Raw genomic sequence first — 23,929 nt, 5'->3', positions numbered from 1 at the left:
GCACGTCTTGTCCATTTATCAGAGAGGTCATCGTGTACGTGGTGGTCTAAAACGAGAACGTTGCCGTTGTAACCATACTTAGTGGCTGAGCTCAATGAATCAAAGACGGCACCTTCATATTCAGTAGATTGTCTCTTTGAGGAGAATCTGCACATTGATGCAAGGTAGTGTTAGCGTTTGCATTTTGTGCACGTTTGTCCATAGCCTGAGCATAGCCTGAGCATACCTTTTGGCGAAGAGAAGTAAGGGCTCGTACTTCATGGCCACTCTTGTCGCAATATGAGCATAGGTCACGCTGATCAGGTTTCTTTGGTTCTTCTTGATTTTTATCGTGGGAACGAGTTTTGTAACGATGATATGAGCTAACAGCCTCAGCACCCTGGGGATGAAGTAACTTAGAAGCAGAACGCTTCGCAGATTCTTTAGCGTCAACAAATCTGAACACTTCCTCAACACTCATGTTTTGCTTCTTTGCGCCAAGTGAGTCAAGTTATATATCTGTTCGTATAGTCCACGAATTAGCGCATCACGTAAAACAGCATCAGTGTAATTAACAATGTGGTTACAGTGAGCACATTCCAAAGTGAAGCCATCTCGAGTACGGAGGTCCTTGCGCAGGTTCTCGTCGCAACATTCAAGGAGCTCAATAATGAGTTCCTTGTCTATTATCTTGGTGGCTTCTCTGTAGTCATTCGACCTGCTCTCAAAATATGTCCACTCCTCACTGGTCCATGCTGATGTGATTGTAGGGCGTCTAACACGCTCAACCTTTCCTGATGTAGATGAGGAAAAGCTGTGAAAAGAAGCGTGTGTGTTAAGGAATGCAGCTACGATTGGAGCCTCGTAGTCAGGTGTCTCGTAATCGCAGCCTGGTATTGGACACTTAACCTGCGACATCTTGGAACGTAGTTAAAGACAGCAAGTAAACTATATCTCTATCATAAATGAGTATATAATGACTACTGTTTCCAGAATCTTTATCTGTTATACAGGTATGATGGAGATACTGAAACATTGCAGGATGAAATGAAAACAGAATGAGATTATAATGAGCAATACAATATACAGATAGTCATATTGTAATTTTCCTCTGATTATGAAAAGTAGTCGCATTTTCTTTTATATTTGCAAAAAAAAAGTGTAAGTTCATGATAAAAAAATGCCTAAACAAATTACAACGGTGTCTAGGCTATCATCACGTGGATGGCTATGGAGGCAGAGATTTCATCCAGCCATGTTGGTTTAAGTCATTTCTCTGCGCGGAGGTTGCAACACGTCTTCTTCTGAAGTAAAAGGAAAGAGAGGAGAAAACGTTTTTATATTAACATATCAATTTCCAAACATGGTAAACGACAAAAGGAAAGCGGAAACTAGGCTGCGAATTGCAGAAGATATTTCTGCACACGGGGTTTCTATGAGAAATGATGAATGACCAATCCAGTAATAAGTGGCACAACCTGAAAAGGAATAACAATGCCTCTTTAACAAATAAAAACTTGAAAGGATTACAACTTGTGTAGAAATGTCATGTACAGCAAACGACCAGAATGTTAGAATAGCTGAACAACGGTATATAAAGATTCCGAATACAGGTCTTCACCAAAGGCAGGTTTAAGGCAGGCAGTAATACTTGTGTGTTGTTGAGTGATAAACTCAGTAAGCAAACCATGTGTTCCGATATGAAGCACCGCACTAGATGCTTTTTCCGCAATTACTTAAAACATATTCAAACCTCGTTACCTTTTAATGAATATATTACACGAAGTTTTAATTTGCTAAAGCAAATTTAAAATACCCACTATCTCATAGCAGCACACATTCTACAAAGATTTGATTTTTAAGTTCGACACACATTCCCGACGTCCTGAATATGTGGCTGCCATGGTATGACCGTGGAAAACTGGAATCGACACTTGTAAACAAACCAGAAAAAAATATACATGAACATGAAGGCTTTGTATTTGAATGTTGCACATAAATATCATTTTAAAGCATAATTGTAGCACAATACAGCCATTGATGCCGTCGAAACACAAGCAAGTACCTAGAAAAAATCATCTTTATAAAAGGATGACTGGGAAAACCCGTTTAGATCTTGAAGACACTCTATCGGAAATTACAGACCTTGATTCAAAGGAAGCGAATATCGATGAACTTTGGAACAAATTCAAAAATGATCTGGAAAAATCTATTGAGAAGTATATTCCTCACAAAATGGAAAGAACAAAGGACAAACTTTCATGGATTACTGTTGAAATTAAAAAGCTAATTAAGAAGCGAGACCGTTACTATAAACTGAAAAAGAAATCAGCAGATGACCAAACTGTGAACAAATACAAAGAACGTAAACGGCTTGTGCAAAGGATGTTAAGACGTGCATATTGGGGTTACATTGATGATAAAGTTACTCCGGATGATAACAACCAATTTACAGGACTGAAAAAAAATTGGACATACATCAAACATAAAAGACGTCACAGCGGTGGAGTTTCGTCCTTGAAGGAAAGAGCGAACATCTTGAACTCTCAGTTTAAGTCAGCATTCAGTGAAAGTGAGGACATTTCCGATACTGAATTTCAAACAACAGTGTAAAATGGAAGGATCATACCCCCTATTGAACCATTAAATATCACACTTAAGGGCATCGAAAAATCGAAATCCTTTTAAAGCGCCAGGACCTGATAATATAAAGCCAAACGTTTTGAAAGAAGTTGCTGATCATATATCTCCAATTCTAATCGCCATATCCAAAGGGTCAATTGAAACTGGATCTGTGCCAAAAGACTGGAAACTAGCAACTGTGTCACCAATATCTAAAAAGGGTCAAAGATATAAAGCTGAGAACTATCGACCAGTCAGCCTCACATGCATTTGCTGTAAAATAATGGAGCACATTGTGACCAGCCACATAATAAAACACTCTGACAAAAACAATATCCTGTATCCACTACAGCACGGATTCAGAAAAGGTCCTTCATGTGAAACGCAGCTCATAGAGTTTACAGACGATATCACTTCAAACATGGAGGATGGTAAACAAACGGATGTGTTAGTGATGGACTTTTCTAAAGCGTTCGATAAGGTGGATCATTGTCTCTTACTGAAAAATCTAGAACATTATGGAATAAATGGCAAAGTAAATGACTTGATAAAAAGCTTTCTTAGTGGAAGATCACAAACAGAAGTCGTGGAGGGCGAAAGATCTGACAGTGGAACAGTTGATTCCGAAATTCCCATAGGCTCAGCAATCTCCCCATCACTATTTCTGTTTTACGTAAACACTCTCCCAGAAAAGCTAACGTCAAAAATTAGGCTCTTCGCGGACGACACAATAGTATACTTAACAATAACTTGTACAGCTGATGCTGAAACACTACAAAGAGACTTAAACTTACTTGCTGACTGGGAAAAACGTTGGAAGATGGTTTTCCATCCAGAAAAAATGCAATGTTATATCTATCACGAGAAAACATCACCCCATTAAATACAATTACACCCTCCATGGACATACACTAGAATATGTCGAAAGTGTTAAATATCTAGGTGTTACCATCACATCAGAGCTCTGATAGACTCGCCACATCGCTAACATTTGTGCGAAAGCTAACAGCCAAATTGGATTCTTAAAAAGAAACATAACATAGCATTAACATCGCTGATAGAAAAGGCATTCAAATCAATAGTTAGACCATGCGTTCAGTATTCAGGAACTGTCTAGGACCCATACACGAAATAAGACATAGAGAAAATTGAGATGGTGTAAAGGAAGGGCGCCAGATATGTATTAAATAAACATGGTTACCGCGTTACAGATATGTTGGAACAACTGAACTGGAAATCCCTTGAGATAAGGAGGAAGGAAAACATAAATCTGACTTGGACGCCTACAGAAACATTCAGAAGGAGAACCAGAAACTATGTTGCAACACCGAAAATGAGTTTGTGCGGAACATGGTCTGTGAGGAAGGCACCAAGAACAAGAAGCTCTATAGCTACATTAAGAGCATAAAGAGCGACAGTTCTGTTGTTGCTCCATTGAAGAAAGAGGGAGTTAGCTATTCAGAAGCCACAGCTATGGCTGAATTTTACTGAACTCTCAATTCTCTTCAGTGTTTACCCTTGAGGACACTGCTCACATGCCATCCATGGGCCCTGAGTTACCAGGCACAGCTCCTCCTCTCAAGATCCACACCCAAGGTGTTAAGAAACTCGCTGGTAACCTCAACCTCACAAGGCAGCAGGACCAGACCAGATATCGCCCAAGTTCCTCAAAGAAATGGCACCCTCTATAGCCCCAGCCCTAACTCTCATCTTCCAAGCCTCGTATGGCCAGAGTCAGGTACCTGATGTATGGAAAACAGCACTAGTCAGCCAAGTTTCCAAGAAATGGGACAAAAGTAAACCATCTTACTACAGACCAATATCCCTAACATCAATGTGCTGTAAGTTAATGGAGCACATCGTGAACAGCCACATTATGAAGTTCCTCGATGACAGCAACCTCTTAGCAGACCAGCAACATGGCTTTCGTAAGAGGAGGTCATGCGAGTCGCAGCTCATAAGCACTGTCCAAGACCTTGCATCAGGCCTCATCCAAAAGCAGCAGATAGATGCCATACTGCTAGATTTTTCCAAGGCTTTCGACAAAGTCCCACACTAACGTCTAGCATCCAAATTACACCACTACGGCATCAGGGGTAAGACATTGTGGTGGATCAACAGCTTCCTCGCAAATCGCCGTCAGCTGATAGCACTTGACGGTACGACATCAAAGTCAGCTCCAGTAACATCGGGAGTCCCCCAAGGCACAGTCCTGGGTCCGCTACTGTTCCTGGTCTATATTTATAACCTCCCCAGCAGAACTAGCTCCTCAGCACGCCTCTTTGCAGATGACTGCTTGCTATACAGAACCATAGCATCAGACAGAGACACCCAGGCACTTCAAGAGGACCTAGATCGCCTTCAAAAGTGGGAGAGGGACTGGCAGATGGACTTTACCCAAAAAAGTGCGAGTTGATCAATATTACCAACAAGCGCAAAGTCATAGACGGTTCATATTCCATACATGGCCAAGTACTCAAGCAAACCAACACAGCAAAGTACTTGGGCGTCACACTTGACAATACTCTGTCCTGGAACAGCCATATTGACGCAACATGAAAGAAGGCTAATAACACCACAGCATTCTAAAGAAGAAACCTGAGCGCATGCCCACAAGATATCAAGGCCACTTGCTACAAGTCCTTGATCCGACCACAGCTGGAGTATGCAGCATCAGTATGGGACCCGCACACTAGGACCAACATCGACAAGCTTGAGAAAGTGCAAAGAAGGGCTGCTCGATTCTGCACAGGCCACTTCAAACAAGCCAGCAGCATCCTACTACCAGCTGGTGTTCACACAAAAGGCCACTCGAACAGGTTCCTTGTACCCTTTGCAAGCGTCAATGCCTACAACTACTCGTTCTTTCCCTCTGGCATCCGCATCTGGTACAGCCTACCAGAAACGACGATAATGGCACCATCCCTCGACGTCTTCAAGACCAGGATGGACATGCAAAGGCCGTAACTCTGACGCATCTTGTTTTTAATCTTGGTTTTAACCGTTTTGCACGCGTTTCCCCTTACGCATGTACATAGTCACGATTGTGCGACAATGCTCCAGAGGAGCCCAGCACACTACCCGGAAGAAGAAGAGGAAGCCAGACTTTTAATGCTATACAAAATCGAAAACGAAAAAGTTGCCATCAATAAAGAACATCGTTTAATACCACCAAGAAGACTCACCCGCGGTATGCATGAAGAAAATCTTCCAAATTCCATCATGTAAAAATGACTACAGATTCAACTCATTTTTCCCGAGGACCATCAGAGATTGGAACAAGCTGCCGCCTGACATAGTATCTGCGGGGTCAATTGAGTGCTTCAAAGCTCAATAGGCCAAACACTTTATATAAACTGTAAAGAACTCTGTTTTTAACCTGTACATTCTAGACTTTTAATCGTTTATTCTGCAATTTTTCTTCGACACCCACACTACGACATAACAGGGACCTTTGTTTGTATAGGTCCCTGGACATAATAATCAACGAGTTGATTGTGGTCGTCAACCGGTAGAAGTAGAAGTAGAAGAAACCCGTTTTAAGTATTGGCCGCTTTGACTCTCAACATTTGGCAATAAATTATCTCCCTTGTGTTGAATATTTCCATTATATACTTTTAAGCAAAACAAAGTAAACATTCACGCATTTTAATTAAGTAAAAATGAGTACAGGTAAGTTTCACATGGTTATCTGATTCGTATATTAAAGTACAAGAAATATTTTTATTATTTAGACTTCTTAGTATTTTATTTAATTATTTAATTATTGTGTACTGACAATCCTGATTTTTGTCATGGAAATGTTGACTATAGACCGTTGCTTGTCAAAGTCGTAAGTTGTATTCGAAAGTAAATTTACAATTCGTCCCTACATCTTCACGAAGTCATTAAGGCTGAATGGGTCAAGTTCCCCCTGGGTACTACTTCCCCGTACCCCGGGGTACAACTTCAAAGAACCCAGGGTACAGGGAAGTAGTACCTGGAAAAAATTGTACCCACAATTTGTATGCCCCGGGTAGGGTGGCATAAAGCAGTTGAACTGTCCGTCAGTCAGTATGTGTGTATGCCAGTCTGTCCGTCCATCAGAAAAAAACTTTAACATTGGCCATAACTTTTTCACTATTGAAGATAGCAACTTGATATTTGGCATGCATGTGTATCTCATGGAGCTGAACATTTTGAGTGGTGAAAGGTGAAGGTCAAGGTCATCCTCCACTTTTCTCAGAAAGTATCAATGCTATTGCATTCAAACTTGGTACACTTACTTACTATCATGAGGGGACTGGGCAGGCAAAGTTAGATAACTCTGGCGTGCATTTTGACAGAATTATGTGCCCTTTTTATACTTAGAAAATTGAAAGTTTTGATTAAGTTTTGTGTTTAGATCCATTTTATTCCTTAAGTATCAAAGCTATTGCTTTCATACTTGCAACACTTTCTATCATAAGGGGACTGTGCAGGCAAAGTTATGTAACTCTGACTGGCATTTTGACAGAATTATGTGCCCTTTTTATACTTAGAAAATTGAAAATTTGGTTAAGTTTTGTGTTTAGGTCCACTTTATTCCTACAGTATCAAAGCTATTGCTTTTATACTTGCAACACTTATTAACTATCATAAGGGAACTGTGCAGGCAAAGTTATGTAACTCTGACTGGCATTTGGACGGAATTATGGGCCCCTTATACTTAGAAAATTGAAAATTTGGTTAAGTTTTGTGTTTTGGCCCATTTAACCCCTAAATTATCATAGATATTGCTTTCATACTTGGAACACTCGCAAACTATCATAAGGGTACAATAAAAGGACAAGTTGCATAACTCTGGTTGTCATTTTTACGGAATTATGGCCCTTTTTTGACATGAGGTTACTGTACCTGGCAAGTTGAATTTTACCTTGACCATTGAATGACCTTGACTCTCAAGGTCAAATTATTAAATTTTGCTAAAATTGCCATAACTTCTTTATTTATGATTAGATTTGATTGATACTTTGACAAAACTACTTGTACCTGACATACCACAATAGACTCCACCCAAACCATCCCCCGTGCCCTCCCCCCCCCCCCTCCTCCCCCCCCTAATTTTTTTTTTTTTAAGATCATCTCAAAAATGACCACCACACCCTCACACTTTACCCCCCCCCCCCACCCCCACCCCACCCCCCCCTAATTTTTTTTTGAAATGGTTAAAAAACACAAATATTTATTTTTATTATTTTATTTTTGAAATACCGTCCAATCATCGCACCCAAGAATCCCCCCTCCCCCCCCCACCCCCGAAATGTTTTTGTTTTTTTTTGCATTTTTTTCCCGCATTTTTGGAAAATAATGTAATAAATGTCCACACCCCCACACTATACACCCCTCTTCACTCCACCCCTCCCTCCTTTGTGATTGAAATTGAGAGTCCCTTCACCTTTAAAAAGAAAATAGATGAGCGGTCTGCACCTGCAAGGCAGTGCTCTTGTTTTTTTTAAAATTCAAAGCGGCGTTCTCATGAAGCTGCACATTTTGAGTGGTGGAAGTTCAAGGTCAAGGTCATCCTTCAAGGTCAAAGGTCAAAAAAACAAAAACAAATTATTTTTTTCAAAGCGGCGCAATAGGGGGCATTGTGTTTCTGAACACATCTCTTGTTTAGTTTTGCAGGAAGGACTTTCCAAAAACTTTGCCAGCGTGCATGTTTCAATTGTGGAGTGTCCTGACCTAACATCAGCACCATTCAACCTGTCAGCACCAGGTCTGTGTGGCAATGCTCGACTTGTAGACATCAGCTGTCCATCCTATCTCTTCCCATATGCCCAACGAGACTAGGTGAGAACAGAACTTTGTATTGAAAACATGGTACTGTTTGCATGATAAGTGGTGGATTTTTCATGCTTTCATGTCCAATTAATACATTACCTTGTGATTTTTGACAACAATGTACACATATTGTTAATTTTCCATTTAACTTTGTTTTATTTTGCATACAAATATACCATGTTGCTCGCTTAAAGGTCGAGATCATAATTGACACTTGGAGTGTGTGTATGTTCCTCATATTACATAGTACATTTAAACTTTCTTGGGAAGTAATAAATGGACAAATGAATTGGCACAAATGGATAATGATATGAAGACACTTCTAACATGCTTCAACTCAATCTCCACGCAGAGTTCCCATCAAATCTCTGCGCAGAGGTTGGCTTCAACTATGTTGCTCGCTTAGTGGTCAAAGTTACACTGGACATTTTGGAACTTTTTGCATATTCCCTCCTGTTGATATAGTTGAATAACATTTTGGTGTCTGGTCCTTTGCATTTTTATGCCTCCGGTAGGGTGGAATATAGCAGTTGAACTGTCCGTCAGTCACTATGTCAGTCCATCCGTCCGTCCGAAAACTTTAATGGTCATAACTTTTTCAATATTTAACATAGCAACTTGATATTTTGCATGCATGTGCATCTCATGGAGCTGCACATTTTGAGTGGTGAAAGGTGAAGGTCAAGGTCATCTTTCAAAGTCAAATGTCAAATATATGGCGTCTGTCCGTTCGTCCGAAAACTTTAACATTGGCCATAACTTTTTCACTATTGAAGATAGCAACTTGATATTTGGCATGCATGTGTATTCTCTGGAGCTGAACATTTTGATTGGTGAAAGGTGAAGGTCAAGGTCATCCTTCAAGGTCAAATGTCAAATATTCCATCTGTCCAAAAACTTTAACATTGGCCATAACTTTTTCACTATTGAAGATAGCAACTTGATATTTGGCATTCATGTGTATCTCCTGGAGCTGAACATTTTGAGTGGTGAAAGGTGAAGGTCAAGGTCATCCTTCAAGGTCAAAAGCCAAATATTCCATCGTCTGAAAACTTTAACATTTGCCATTACTTTTTAAATATTGAAAATAGCAACTTGATATTTGGCATTCATGTGTATCTCCTGGAGCTTAACATTTTGAGTGGTGAAAGGTGAAAATCAAGGTCATTCTTCAAGGTCAAATGTCAAATATTCTGTACATCCTAATACTTTAACATTGGCCATAACTTTTTACATATTGAAGATATTTGGCATGCATATGTATCTCATGGAGCTGCACATTTTGAGTGGTGACAGGTCGAGGTCATCTGTCAAGGTCATCCGTCAAGGTCAAAGGTCAAATTTTGCAATATTGAACATAGAAACTCCATATTTGGCATGCATATGTATCTCATGGAGGTGCACATTTTGAGTGGTGAAAGGTCAAGGTTATCCTTCAAGGTCAAAGGTCAAATATATGGCTTCAAAGCGGCGCAATAGGGGGCATTGTGTTTCTGACAAACACATCTCTTGTTCATGCCCATTTTTTTTTCGTACCCAATTTTTTTGTAACCAAATTATTTTTGGACTGAAATATTCGTACCCAATTTTTTTTTTGGCATACTTTTTCGTACCCAAAATTTTCGTACCCACATTTTTTTTCTTCACCAAAATTGTTGTACCCACATTTTTTTTCGTACCCACATTTTTTTTCGTAACCATATGTGAAACATGTGGGTAATAAAAAAATGTAGGTACAAAAATTTCAGTTACGAAAAAAAAAGGAGGTCGGTACGAAAATTTTGGGTACGAAAAATTATGCCAAAAAAAATTTGGTACAAAGAAAAATTAGGGTACGAAAAAAAAATTGGGAACGAAAAAAAATTGGGTACGAAAAATTTTAGGTACAATTTTTTTTGGGTACTACTTCCCCATACCCCAGGTACTTTGAATTATACTTCCCTGTACACCGGGTACTTGGAAGTATGCTTCCAAGTACCCGGGGTACGGGGAAGTAGTACCCGGGGGGAACTTGACCCATTCAAAGTCATTAAGTACCGACCTGCCCATGTAATCTTTGAGGGGAAAATATTTAATTTTGAGCCAAAGCAGTTCAAATTTACCCCGGCTGCCCGGGTTTTTCGCCAAAATGATAATTTTGATCCAAATAGCCCAGTGCATGATGGCTAATGAGACCTTATAATGTGCGGTGGTAGACAATTTAAAGACAATTCATGTCTGGCTGCCCTTAAAAGGACAAAGTTACTCTGCCAAGGGAGTGCTGACAATTTGGCAAAGATGTTCTTCCTGCTCTTAGCGCGCTGCGTCATGTTTATGGCCACTATTGACATCACCAGCCATTGATCCGATCCCAAGAACAGCTTTCCCAGTACATCGAGCGTACTTTTCAGGGACACTTCCATAAGGTCATCCCTCGAAGTCCTGGACTGCATTGCTGCTCCAGGTCCGCCCAGTCCGTCTTCTATGCTGGTAAATAAGCTGTCAGCTATCTTTGTCCCACTCCTGGCAATTATAGTGGCAACCCCTAAACCACTATATCTTCATCCCCTACAGACAAAAAAATGCTTTTCCCTTGGGAACCCCGGTCCGTGAGTTCTTGGAGACAGCGAAGCCCATTCCACTCCTGGTGATTACAGTGGCCAACCCTAAACCACTGTATCTTCATCCCCTATGGGAACACCACTTGGGGGACCCCGATCTTCGAGTTCTGGTTGACAGCGAACCTAGCAGTAGAGAGGACATCTGGCTCAAGTGATGACAGTACACGCTTGATTAGCAGAGCTGCCTACAGAAGTACCCCTATTCAACGGAGAAGTCATCAAGAAAATCTTCTGCGGTTGACGCTTTCCCCAGTTGCGATGTGCACGCTCCAGCTGCTGACAAATTTTCCAATGTCGGAAAGTACAGTCACCATTTTAATTGGGAAAATTGGCACGAAAAAATTTGCTTAAATATTTTCAGAAGTGGAATTACAGGTCTTTTTATTCCTATTTTATTGCTTGGTACTTAACTGAACAACCCCATCTTAATATTCTTTTACATGCCTGTTTGCTAACATGTTCAGGTTTAGTTCTCATTTTATTTGTTCATTATTATTAGGTTTATTGAACTCCATTTTATAGGCATATGTGAGACATTCTTTTTTGACATGAAAAAGGTGGTTCATTATCAGGAAGAACTCTGAGCTGTATGTATGTTCTCATAAAAGCTCTGAGCATTCAAGAACAACTATTACCTGCACAACCCCATCATAATATCCTTTTACATGCCTTTTTGCTGAAATCATGTTCAGGTTTAGTGCTAATTTTATTTGTTTGTTAGCAGATATGCTTTTGGAACACAATTTAGGCAGCATTCCTTCCGTGCCTTTTTATAGATGGAAAAAAATGGCTGGAAGAACTGTTTGGATTTGTTTCCATAAAGAAGGTAAGTGCAGATGTATCCATTGTACTTTCAAGAGCAAGTGTTTGTTTTACCTGAACAGGCGAGTCCTTTTTGTTAAGAAGAGGAAACTCAAAGATTAAGTTGAAGAATATGTTTTCCGCTTTGCAGAATACTTCTTGGAACTAATGTAAGGGACTTGAAAAGTTTATCAGAATCGTTTGGTCTTCTATTTTGCTGCGTCTAATTAGTAAATGTGCATATAATGACATTAATAGATTTGTTTTTTGCGATTTTCGAAATTTACCAAATGATTTTTTAATTATCTCATCCTGCTACTTTCTGATATGGGACAAAATATCAGAGGCAAAAAATCATCCAGTGCTGTAAACACCTTGTAAATGCAACCTAAATTAAAAAACTAATGCAGTCAAACAAACAGAGCACATTCAATGCAATGGCTGAATCATTCACTTAAAGAAATGATTATTCACCTGGTATGCTGGTCTTTGCACTTTAATGGTGTAACTTTAAATGTCATGCACATTTCCTCTCACACATTTTTTAAGCATCATGCAGGACCATTACACACCTCGGAGTGATCACACCATAGGTGATATTGTGCCCAAGGGTTAAATTTGGCCACACTTTAGGAGTCTCACGACATAAAGATTCTTATATCAAAATTTGTACTAATTGTCTTCTGTCCATGGATTGTTTAAATTGCTATTGACACGCAATGGTCCTCTACAAAGTTTGAACCAAATATCCTTTGTTCTCATAGTACCGGTCCTCTTCATTGTATGGTGACTTCAATGAGTTCACTTGGAAAAAACCTTAAGAAGTGCAGGATAGTTATGTTTAAAACATATGTTCTGTTTATTTATGACAATTATGATAAAAGTAGGTCATGTTTACCCTAGGGTGATGCTAATAATTGTGTTAATTCGTTTACGGTTTATTAGCAGCTTTATCAATTGCTTTATAAGCCGCTTATTTGTGAAAAATGTTCATTGTTTAAAGAACAACATGAGCAAGTGTTTCATTTTTCCATATAAACTATTTATAGCACAAGCACATGGGCATAGTAACTAAACTTAGCAACAAGTCCAAAAGGCAGATATTAGAATCTTTGCACATGATACGGATAACTACAGGGAGTTAAGACTAGCCAGTACTTTGTAAAAACATTGCTGATTTTAATACAGTTTTTGTTTTTGTCCAAGAATATTGATGTAATTATAGATTGACATATGAAAAGTGTGTTTTTTTTTAAATCTTTTGAATAATATTTAGATGTATTCATTAAGAGAGCCGATAGTAGGAATACACATGCTATGCACCTGAGGCAAAACATGGCAAAATTCAGTGGCAAACATAGTTGATATAAATTTAAACAATTAAATTATTGATTTTTTTTTAAACATTACCAAAGGGACAAACACAGGGCCATCTCTTGTTAAAGCAGTGTGAAACCGATTAGGAAGTGGTATTTTGTTGCCAATCCGTGGCTCATCTAAATTTTGGTAACCAAGTAGACCATCTAGAGTAATTATAGTTACAAAAAACTATCTTATGGTATCTACAACACCCATTCTTCTGGTATGTACCACAGGAGTAAGTCTTTGTTGTTCAACACAGGCACAGTTTCAACGACAGAAAACGCCCAGCTGATGGACTCTTCATTGGAAATAGCATGAAACATATCCACTTTTTGTCTGACAAACAATTTAGGCTTGAACTTATTTGTGTTAAACTTTACCATTTTCTTTATTTATTTATTCATTGACTTTAACAAGGTGCGTTTGCTGTGTTTCATTTCTTCATGTCTTTACTCAAAAATCAAACTCCGGATTAAAGGGACTGTCCAACAGTCAAAAGCGTCGTTCGACGCGAATCAATATTTTGGCGAACTACGAGGATTTCTTATAAAGCTAAAAAATACCTCCGCATGTGACCGGAGGGTGGATGGTTGAGTGGTTAAAACAGGAGACATTTTACTCCCAAACTCCATGACTCTAGGGGTCAGTGGTTCGAGTCCTGTGGAGGTTAACGTTTTTGTTTTTAAATTGTATTCTGATTTTTTACTGTAGATTTTTAGTTCAAATGTTAAGATTTATCAATATAAAGCATTTGTAACAGTTAATGACAAGCTTTAATACATGCCAAAATCTGTTGGACAGTCCCTTTAAGAAAAATGTTAAAATATAATTATGTTTGTTTGATAATCATCAATCTAAATCATAGTTATGTTTTTATACATTTTTAACACAATTCATTGATTTACATATGAACCATAAAGGTTAATTACAAACATAGGGTTTCTACTGCTACCATGTATACATGAGTGAAGTCTGCCTGGTGTAGTGGTGGTGAGTTTGATTTTGCATCTGTAGTTTTTGGGTTCATACCCAAGGGCAGGTCTGTTTTTGTATTAAATCTATTTCTTTGTTATTATAGTTATTTTACAACTTTTCCAAATACTGGCATTACAGTTTTGTTAGTGAATTAATTTCAGTTATCAAAAATACTAAACTTTGCACATAAAATCAGAAGATGATGGATGATCCCGGATTCCTTGTCCCTTCAAACTCAGAACTGCATTAACTGTAAACCAAACTTTTGTCCAAACTTCAGCTGGTGTTGCAAAAAAGCCATTGATTTGTGTTTGATGCAGGTATATGGGTGAACTAGGTGAGGCTGCACACCACACTTTTATAGCCACCAAGGCAAAAAGGCCATGAGAGATTCCTAAATAAAGGGAATGCAAATAAGCACCCTTTTACATGTTTAATTGATAATTGATGTAAAATTTGAGGTTTGTTTATTTGTATTGGCTCTAAAATTCTGAACTGTTATAGACATACTTAAAGTCAGAATGACAGATATTTCTAGCTCTGTTGGTCATTTTTGGATAAAATTTAAAAGGACTTAAATTAATTGCAATTTCTTGAAAACATCTAAGCACCAGTTTTCTCTGTTTCAGTCAAGTTCTTCAAATGTTTTGCATATGCAAGTGTTTTTTTTGGATTGCTCAGACTTTCAGCAAAGTGGAATTTGTTGTTGAAAATGGCTTAAATTGGCTCAAAGCCCGAAGAATTAAGCTATTTTGAAACAGTGCTTTCCTTGTTTTCAGGTACTGGTGATTTAGTTTTGCTGTTAGCTATGCAAGTTTGTCCCAAACCCTGACAGGCAGAGACGTTGGATGTCATGTTTTCACACCTGAAGGCTTGAAGGGGCCTTTCACAGATTTTGGTATCTATTGAAGTTTGCCATAAAATGCTTTATATTGGTAAATGTAAACATTGGATCATAAAAGCTACATTAAAAAAAACTAGAATAAACTTAAAGAAAGAAAAAAGTAACCCTTAATGGGGCTCGAACCACTGACCCCTTGGGCCCTAGAGTAAAAAGTCAACCGATTAGACCACTCGACTATCCGTGCTCATACTATGATTTTTAACCAGGTTTTCCGAAGGAAAAAACTGGTTATTAGATTGGCGAATGCGGGCGGGCTGGCGGGCTGGCTGGCGGGCGGGCGGAACAAGCTTGTCCGGGCCATAACTTTGTCGTTCATTGTGAGATTTTAAAATCATTTGGCACATTTGTTAACCATCATTAGACGGTGTGTCACGCGAAAAAATTACGTCAATGTCTCCAAGGTCAAGGTCACACTTTGAGTTCAAAGTTAAAAAAATAGCCATAAATGAGCTTGTCTGGGCTATAACTATGTCATTCATTATGAGAGTTTAAAATCGTTTGGCACATTTGTTCACCATCATGGGACGGTGTGTCGCACGAAAGAATCACGTCAATATCTCCAATGTCAAGGTCGCCACAACTAAAAATAGATTTATTTTAAAACAAACTTACAAAGGGGGTTAATTTTGTTTGTTCATTTCAAAAGTTCAGTTTGAGTTGTCTCCCTTTATCAGATTTTTTTTCACAATGAAAACCTGGTTTTGTGACAATTTTGTCCCTTGTTGTATTTTATACTATATATAAGCAATCCAGTTCCTCGTAGCATCACAAAATATAACAACAACAACAAAACTCTCCATTTTATTCAATCGTTTTGCGTTGCAACGCTTTATAATTTTAAGGTTTTTAAATAGTCAAAAGATGCACATATGAATATTTTAGAGCATGGTAAATGTTCAGTATTACTGTTTCCGCACAAATATAACTGCAACAAAAATTTGCGAATCTGAAACATTTTTTTTAAATTTTGTCAATTTACCAAAATGTGAAAAGGCTCCTTTAAACCTAAAATAGCACTTTGCCAAAGTCCTCAGAGTATGTCAGTATGCCATAATAAGACTATTATTGGTATAAAGTAAAGGGAGATAATTTGAATATTTACAATATTTATTGAAATGCACTTTAATGAACCTGTACTTGTTTAATTGTGCAATATTAACCTTTAGTATACTAAACTGAAAAAGTGTGTTTCATGTCTCCTTTATTTTACCAAAATATTCTCAAAATTACGAATAATATTGAAATAAAAATATGCATAACTAACAGTTGTATAGTCACAGGCACTTGATGGCAATGTTTCTTTTTATGCCCCCCTTCGAAGAAGAGGGGGTATATTGCTTTGCTCATGTCGGTCTGTCGGTCGGTCTGTCGGTCGGTCGGTCTGTCCGTCCACCAGATGGTTGTCAGACGATAACTCAAGAACGCTTGGGCCTAGGATCATGAAACTTCATAGGTACATTGATCATGACTCGCAGATGACACCTATTGATTTTGAGGTCACTAGGTCAAAGGTCAAGGTCACGGTGACCCGAAATAGTAAAATGGTTTTTGAATGATAACTCAAGAACGCATATGCCTAGGATCAAGAAACTTCATGGGTAGATTGACCATGACTTGCAGATGACCCCTATTGATTTTGAGGTCACTTGGTCAAAGGTCAAGGTCACGGTGACCTGAAATAGTAAAATGGTTTCCGGATGATAACTCAAGAACGAATATGCCTAGGATCATGAAACTTCATGGGTAGATTGATCATGACTCACAGATGACCCCTATGGATTTTGAGGTCACTAGGTCAAAGGTCAAGGTCACGGTGACCCGAAATAGTAAAATGGTTTTCGGATGATAACTCAAGAACGCATTCGCCTAGGATCATGAAACTTCATAGGTAGATTGATCATGACTTTCAGATGACCCCTATTGATTTTGAGGTCACATGGTCAAAGGTCAAGGTCACGGTGACCCGAAATAGTAAAATGATTTTCCGATGATAACTCAAGAACGCTTTTGCCTAGGATCATGACACTTCATAGGTACATTGATCATGACCCGCATATGACCCCTATTGATTTTCAGGTCACTAGGTCAAAGGTCAAGGTCACAGTGACAAAAATCGTATTCACACAATGGCTGCCACTACAACGGACAGCCCATATGGGGGGCATGCATGTTTTACAAACAGCCCTTGTTATTTATTAATTTTGTATATATATTTTTTTAGTAACCCGTTGTTTATTATAATGCATACACATACTTAATCAATAAAAATCTTTCAACAAAACGTCTTCTTAAAGAAAGATAGTTCGACTATGTATAGGTTACAATATACTAATCTTTTTGGAGTGCAATGCTATATTCTCTAAAAACATGAACATCATTTATAAGAAGACACAATTCTCTGTAGGGGCACTTGCCATGACTTTATTTAAGAATGTTTCTTTGTGTATGTGGTAGGGAAAACATTGATGTTTAACAGAAATTCACTCTTTTGCTTGAAGGTTGGAGACTACATGAGACTTTGACAGATGGCGGGAAACCCTCATCCACTGGTACGAAGCCGGTAAATAGATGGCTGTAAAACAGTGACTGTTGATTCGCGTCGAGTTCTTTCTTGCATAATGCATGACCTATCTTTTTTATTGTTTAAATCATTGCGGCTTGGAATGCTCTTTAAGAAAAGGTATGGTTATGGGAGTCTATGGTCATTTCTTAGCAAAAGAGAAGAATATAAGTGAATTAAATGCATGAATTCAGGTTATTTGACCTGGAATAGTTGTTTATTAAGTTGACCACCCACCCTTATATAGCCGAATAAGGGCTAAATTGCTTTCTGACTTAAATTCAAAGGCATATTGGTTGACCGTGTAGCGTTAATGTGCTACATGAAGTCAGAATTCAACGCCAGGGACTCCGTAATTCAGTAACGCAACAATAGCTTGTGCTCAAAGCATGAACATTCAAACAGAGCCCCATTTCACCGACATGGAATGGTGGACATGTTTACAGTTTGGACAGTGCAGCAGACGCTTAACTGAGCCAGTCTTCATATTAAGTACAATCATGAATATAACAAGCTTTATCACTTCATATTATTTATAGAAATACACTTAAAATACATAAATGCATGTTTTTTTTTCATTTTATATCTATTTCTATTGGGTATTTTGACTTTTTCAGGTAGAGGAATGTTTGCGACTAAACCGAGGGCCATTGGATAAGGGTTGTCGATGGCAAAACAGGTAATAATACTAAATTATTATCATGTACACAAGCAAATAAGCATATTTATGATGCTCAAGGTGTGAAATACTGTCATAATCAGGTTTGTGGTCACTCAAACCCTTGCCGTCTTGCAATTCCCCTTGCAGTTTGTATCGATAGTTCCGCGTCCTGACATGTAAAGCTCGTGCTTTGTTGGCAGCGGAAGTTGGCACTTAACAGGTTTATCATTGTTCCTGAGCATGTATGCAGTACAGCTGAGTTGATTTGCTACTTGTAACCCTACAATAAGCTTGTGTTTGGTATTGTTTTCTCACAATATGCTTACAGTCATGGTTCCGGCTTGAAAGGATGTTGCGTCCAACTTAAACATAGGATTGTTGTAGCAAGTGTCCCCTTCATCATTTACCTTAGAGGGATCTTTTTGCCAAAATTTGGCACTTTCAGCAACCAGTTTTGTTTTTATTTGGTACATGCTTCTCTCATTCAATGATTTAAGGGAAGTATTGACCTTATTCACTTGTCTTTGCATACAAAGGTGACATGGATCAATGATATTTGTTGTGTTGAGAATTCTGCGGGAAGCTGTGTCCTCAGAAGAAGTACTAGAAACCCCTTTCAGGAAGCCTGCATTGATCTGAGCTGCCTTTCTGCCTCTGTTAATACATGGAACCTCATTTCTAAGCTTATAATGCTTGCCTACATATATGTATCTTGTTCATTTTAACCTTTCCTTTTAGTCTAAACCCCCAAAATGTGCATTTTTTTCGTTCGCTCGGTTATGAACCCCCATTTTGACCAGATTGCCACCATAAAAATAGTCAAAAGTACTTAGTTTGTGCCCAAAGTATGAAATTTTGTATTCTCTCGAACCTCTAAATGAGAGCTGGCAGTGCATATTGACCATCTGCTGCAGTTTAAAAGCACTCATGACATTAAATGCTAGAATATATCATTAGCAGCTGGTAAATAAATGAGCTCCGAGCGACAAGGCGCTTTCAAGATTGACAGCAATTTAATTATGGGTAATGATGCACTTCCGGTAGTTGAGAAAATGGCGAGTGACCTACCTTGTCAATATCTATATACATAGTCAAAGTATCTTTTTTTAAGACAACGTTTTGTCGGGAGATTTTTATTGTATGTGTATGCATTATAATAATCAACGGGTAACTGAAAAAAATAAATAAATAAATAAAAAACATTGCCATCAAGCGCCTGTGGTAAATCTGTTAACTAAAATTGCCTCAAAATAGAGCACCCTAAAAGCGGTGCTCCGACTGGTCTTTCATATTCGTGGATATGAATTTTGTGTTACTGAAATTAAAATGCCAATGAAAAACACGTTAACATTTATTTGATCTTAACATTACGCATGAACGGAGTGTATTTTTGTTCATACTATTATTTTCATATACAAAATAATGGAAAACACATTTTAAAAAGCCTTTATCTGTTTATATCCCCACTTTTCAGTCATATCCGGGGATATGAGTCATATACGCAATTTACTCGTACCCAAAGTCAAATGGCAAATGTATTTTTGTCAAGATGTTCTGTTTATTTTTCTGTTAGAACTGCTTAAACACTTTTTAAAGTCATTGAACAACAGTCTGAATGCTGTTGCCCATGTATTTTATGGTCTGGAGAAAAGACCATGCATGTCTAAGGAGTGTTGTGTACAACAATGAAAGCAAATGTGAATAAGATTTCTTGTGCACTGCCTTAGATTTTTCTGACACAAATCAGGAGCTATGTCTTTATATAAAATAATGCATGTTTCACATATTAAAGTGCTTTTTTTTCGTAGTTTTTACTTAATTTGGGTGTTGTTGTTTTTGCTAACAAAAGTTAAAAAATTTGACACTGAACATCAATTTCTAAAAAGCAGGTAACAACGTTTTCATAGCCTTAGGGGTTATGTTCAATGATTCAGGCTCATTTGTTGTAATGGATATCATGTTATTCCATTTTCGAGCAACTTCGGTAAAATTGCCTTATTCTTAAGTTTGGACTTCATTTTGTTATTACATTTGTTTATCTTCCATGTTCTTAGATGTGTTATATTTAATTATTTTCTGCATTGTTGTTTCTCAGAGTGTTTGCCACCTGACTGCTTGTGTCTGTAGTCATAGATCGAATCTTCAAGCTAAACAACACTATCCAGATCCGCATGTAAGTGACTTTATTCTGTATAAAGGATATTGAGTTGCCTTTTTATGTGCAATTTGTGTGGCTGCAGCCCTTTAGTGCAGATTTGCTGGAAATTGAAGCTGCTAAGACATAGTTTTTTGGTGTATTATGCAGAATTAGGGGAGCTAAGCTTTGTTTGGCTCTTTTGGCATCCCCTTTTAATCTCGAAAGAGTTTATCAACGCAGCTGACATACTGCTGCTTGATGAGAATTTCGGTTAATTGACTGTGGTAACATTGTCAGAAATAAGATTAATTTTCTTCTGCATGAGAGAGTTATTTGCAGATTTAATGTTAAAGCAAAATAAAAACCAGTGATCGCCAGCAATCGGCATTTTCAACTTTATCACCCAAACCACACCATTTTATTAAGGGCACCAGCACTTGTTCTTTTTAATGTTTTTCATATATTTGAAAGCTGAATAAGTTCACTTTTTAGTGGCAGCCGCTACTTTCTGCACAAACAGATTTATTACTTATGAGTCTGCACACAACTGTCAAAAAGACTGTCATTTCTTACAATGTTTGTGGCACTCTAGTTATTTGATGTTCCATACCCATGGCATGTTGACAATAACATTCTTATCAGCAATACTGAAGTCCAGAATGTCTTTTTTTCAGCCTTTGGTAGCAGCTTAAGGTGGTTCACATGGACGAGCAGTTGAGTACATCAAGGAGCACGGCTGTAGTCATCGAAGAATGCTAGACTCTTCTTTGGTTGTCCTTGGTAATTCTTTCTTGTTGTCAAACTTTGTTAAAAGGTTTAAACCACACTTTTGTTATTCTTTGGAAAATCTTTAACCAAGTTCAAGTTTTGTACTAGCAATAGTGTGCAGTTTCTCTGCTCTATGTGTACATGGACATTCCAAAGGAAAGCATTTGAGTGACTTGGTCAGTGTGAGTGAGCTTTTAATGCATTCAATTAAGACTGATAGATTACTCACAATGCATTTTTGGTTTTAAGGTGTTTAGATTATAATCCTGTCATCTCAATGGTGTTTCTGTAATGAGTGAACCCCTTTCAGTTGGTGTGGAAATTTGATTATCTCCCTTCCATTAGCAATTTTAGGTGATTGCTGCATTCGGACCTTATCCATGAAATTTATTAAAGATACTTATGTAGAAATGATTTGTAAGCTTTGATAGTACATTTAACAAATTATAGTGTAGTATTTCATTTAAGTATCTATTTACCTTTCATTCATTAAGTAGAGAGAAAAAAAATGTGCTTTATGCCAAAATGTATCAGATAATTGTTTCCCATTTGAAAAATGCAAAATTTGTGGGATATTGTTAAGAATTTTTGGATTGTCTTTCTTGCTATATGAAAAATCACACATACACACGTTTTGCTTTGAATAAAGTTTTCAGTGCTATATACTGTGCTATATACACAAGTGCCTAATAGAAATGTGTGGAGCATGCAAATAAGGTAAAAACCAAGGCCTTAAAGTAGCTACAGTACATAGGATTTGAGCCAATTTGGTCAGAAGTTGTATCTAGATGATGTCAAGGTCAAGTTTGAATATGGGTCATGCCAGGTCAAAAACTAGGTCTCTTTGTCACTTAGTGCGTTTTTAACATTCAGCATGTTGTCCCCTCTCTAATTCAAGTAATTTTCAATCTTCTCTCCAAACTTGGTCAGAAGTTTTATCTAGATGATCTTTACGCGAAGTTCAAACATGGACCTTGCCAGGTCAAAAACTAGGTGTCTGCTCTCTAATTGAAGTAGTTTTATTCCGATCTTCACCAAACTTGGTCAGATTTTTTTTTATAGATGATCTCTAGGCCATGTTCGAACACAGGCCATGCCAGGCCAAAAACTAGGTCACAGGGTCACTTAACGCGTTTAACACATTCCGCTCTCTATTTCAAGTACTTATCATCTGCTCTTCACCAAACTTGGTCAGAAGTTTTATCTAGATGATCTCTAGGCCATGTTTGAACATGGGCAATGCCGGGCCAAAAACTAGGTCACGGGGTCACTTAGTGCGTTTTACACATTCAGCTTGGTGTTCCCTATTTCTAGTACTTTTCATCCACTCTTCATGTGGGGGTATTCTTCATGTCAGTGACAAAGCTCTAGTTATAATTGTTTTTATTATATTGGTATTTTTAGCCATGGCTAACTGCATACACTGTTAAAACCAATTAAAAAGGACAATCAATATCTATTACAATTTTATATTGGTCTGTTATGAGCCTTTCAACTGAGAAAAAGATCTCATTTTGGTTTAGTACGTCCACAAAGATGCGTTTGTACATGAAATAGTATATTATACATCAAATCTCTAAACAAAATATGAGGTGTGCCATTTAAAACTTTAAGCGTTAATGTTCCAGATTAATTTCAACATATTAAAAATATCTTAATATGAGTAGTTTGCTGCTTTGGTAGGTAACATTTTACCAATACATTCTGTGTTAAATTGCTATTTTGCAGGCAGTAGAAAGCCAGGTTGTCCACTGGGATACAACACTGAACAATTGATGCAGAAGAACAACCCCATTCAGTTAGATGGCATCCTGAAGACTTCATAGTGTGTGTGCAGAGATCACTACAGTGTATCAGGTGATGCATGATAGTATATTGTTCTCCACATATATAACAAACTGGATCAACCTTTAGGATGTTCGCATAAGCGTAATACATTTATCAATAGAAATTATTCCTGAATATTTAAGGCTCTCCTTCACATGTTTGTTAAAATTTCGATTTTTTTACCCTATTCCATTTGTATTAATTAAGGCCTTAGAGTAAATTTCTGTTAGAGTATATGGGAGACCTTTATCTCGCTGGCAACTAGACCTTTCTTTTATGCCCCATCCTCCCTTATCTATCCAGAAACCCTACATCAGCCAGATACTAGGCAAATGTGATAGGAACATTATTTAGTTATCAAGATGCAGTGACAAAAGATCCGATCTAGATAAACTGGTCTCTGCTTAAAGATACTGTAATATCAAGAAATGCTTTTGCCGGTTTCTGATTTTGGATCAATTAGGACGCATAAACCCAAAGTTTCTGAGTAATTTTCAAACTTATAACCATTCCCGTATCCTTTTATGTTTCAGGCAAGCTTTTAATGATGACAAAAATCAGCACATACAAAAGGATTGATCCTGCTGGGGTACTTCTAGAGGGGTATTAAGCATCAGAGACCTCATCCTGTACCTTGACTGGGCACTTCAGCCCTTCCAAAGTAGCCCTATGTTAGTGGAAGCAGTCCCCAGAGATGACTTAATTATGAAGTTTCTTTCAAATGGAAGGCAGCTTGCATGTAAAATAATATTGCTTAAGGTAAGCGACCAGTATTAGCAACAGTAACATTTTGTTGTATTCTTATGAGTTGGTCAATGGTGGAACTACCATTTTTTTTAAACCGGAATTATTATTTTAAAAATAATTACTGAATCTTGTATCTAGGGTTAATTGCAGTTTTGGTTTTATATTTAAGAAGTAGTGAAGGATA

At 37.8% G+C, this 23,929-nt stretch overlaps 1 long non-coding RNA gene across 1 annotated transcript; it reads left to right on the top strand.

Annotated features, from left to right (window-relative positions):
- Nucleotides 1-6,182: 6,182 nt before the first annotated feature.
- Nucleotides 6,183-23,837, top strand: LOC127873595 (uncharacterized). Its single transcript, XR_008046277.1, has 9 exons — nucleotides 6,183-6,273; nucleotides 8,240-8,412; nucleotides 14,921-15,039; nucleotides 17,544-17,594; nucleotides 18,223-18,284; nucleotides 20,362-20,439; nucleotides 21,078-21,183; nucleotides 22,900-23,028; nucleotides 23,532-23,837. It is a non-coding gene; the product is annotated as an uncharacterized LOC127873595 (long non-coding RNA).
- The last annotated feature ends 92 nt before the right edge of the window (nucleotides 23,838-23,929 follow it).

Source organism: Dreissena polymorpha, chromosome 3, assembly GCF_020536995.1.
Source record: "Dreissena polymorpha isolate Duluth1 chromosome 3, UMN_Dpol_1.0, whole genome shotgun sequence".
Classification (NCBI taxonomy): domain Eukaryota; kingdom Metazoa; phylum Mollusca; class Bivalvia; order Myida; family Dreissenidae; genus Dreissena; species Dreissena polymorpha.
The sequence above is the reverse complement of the archived record's forward strand: the minus strand, read 5'-3'. Positions and strand labels throughout refer to the sequence as shown.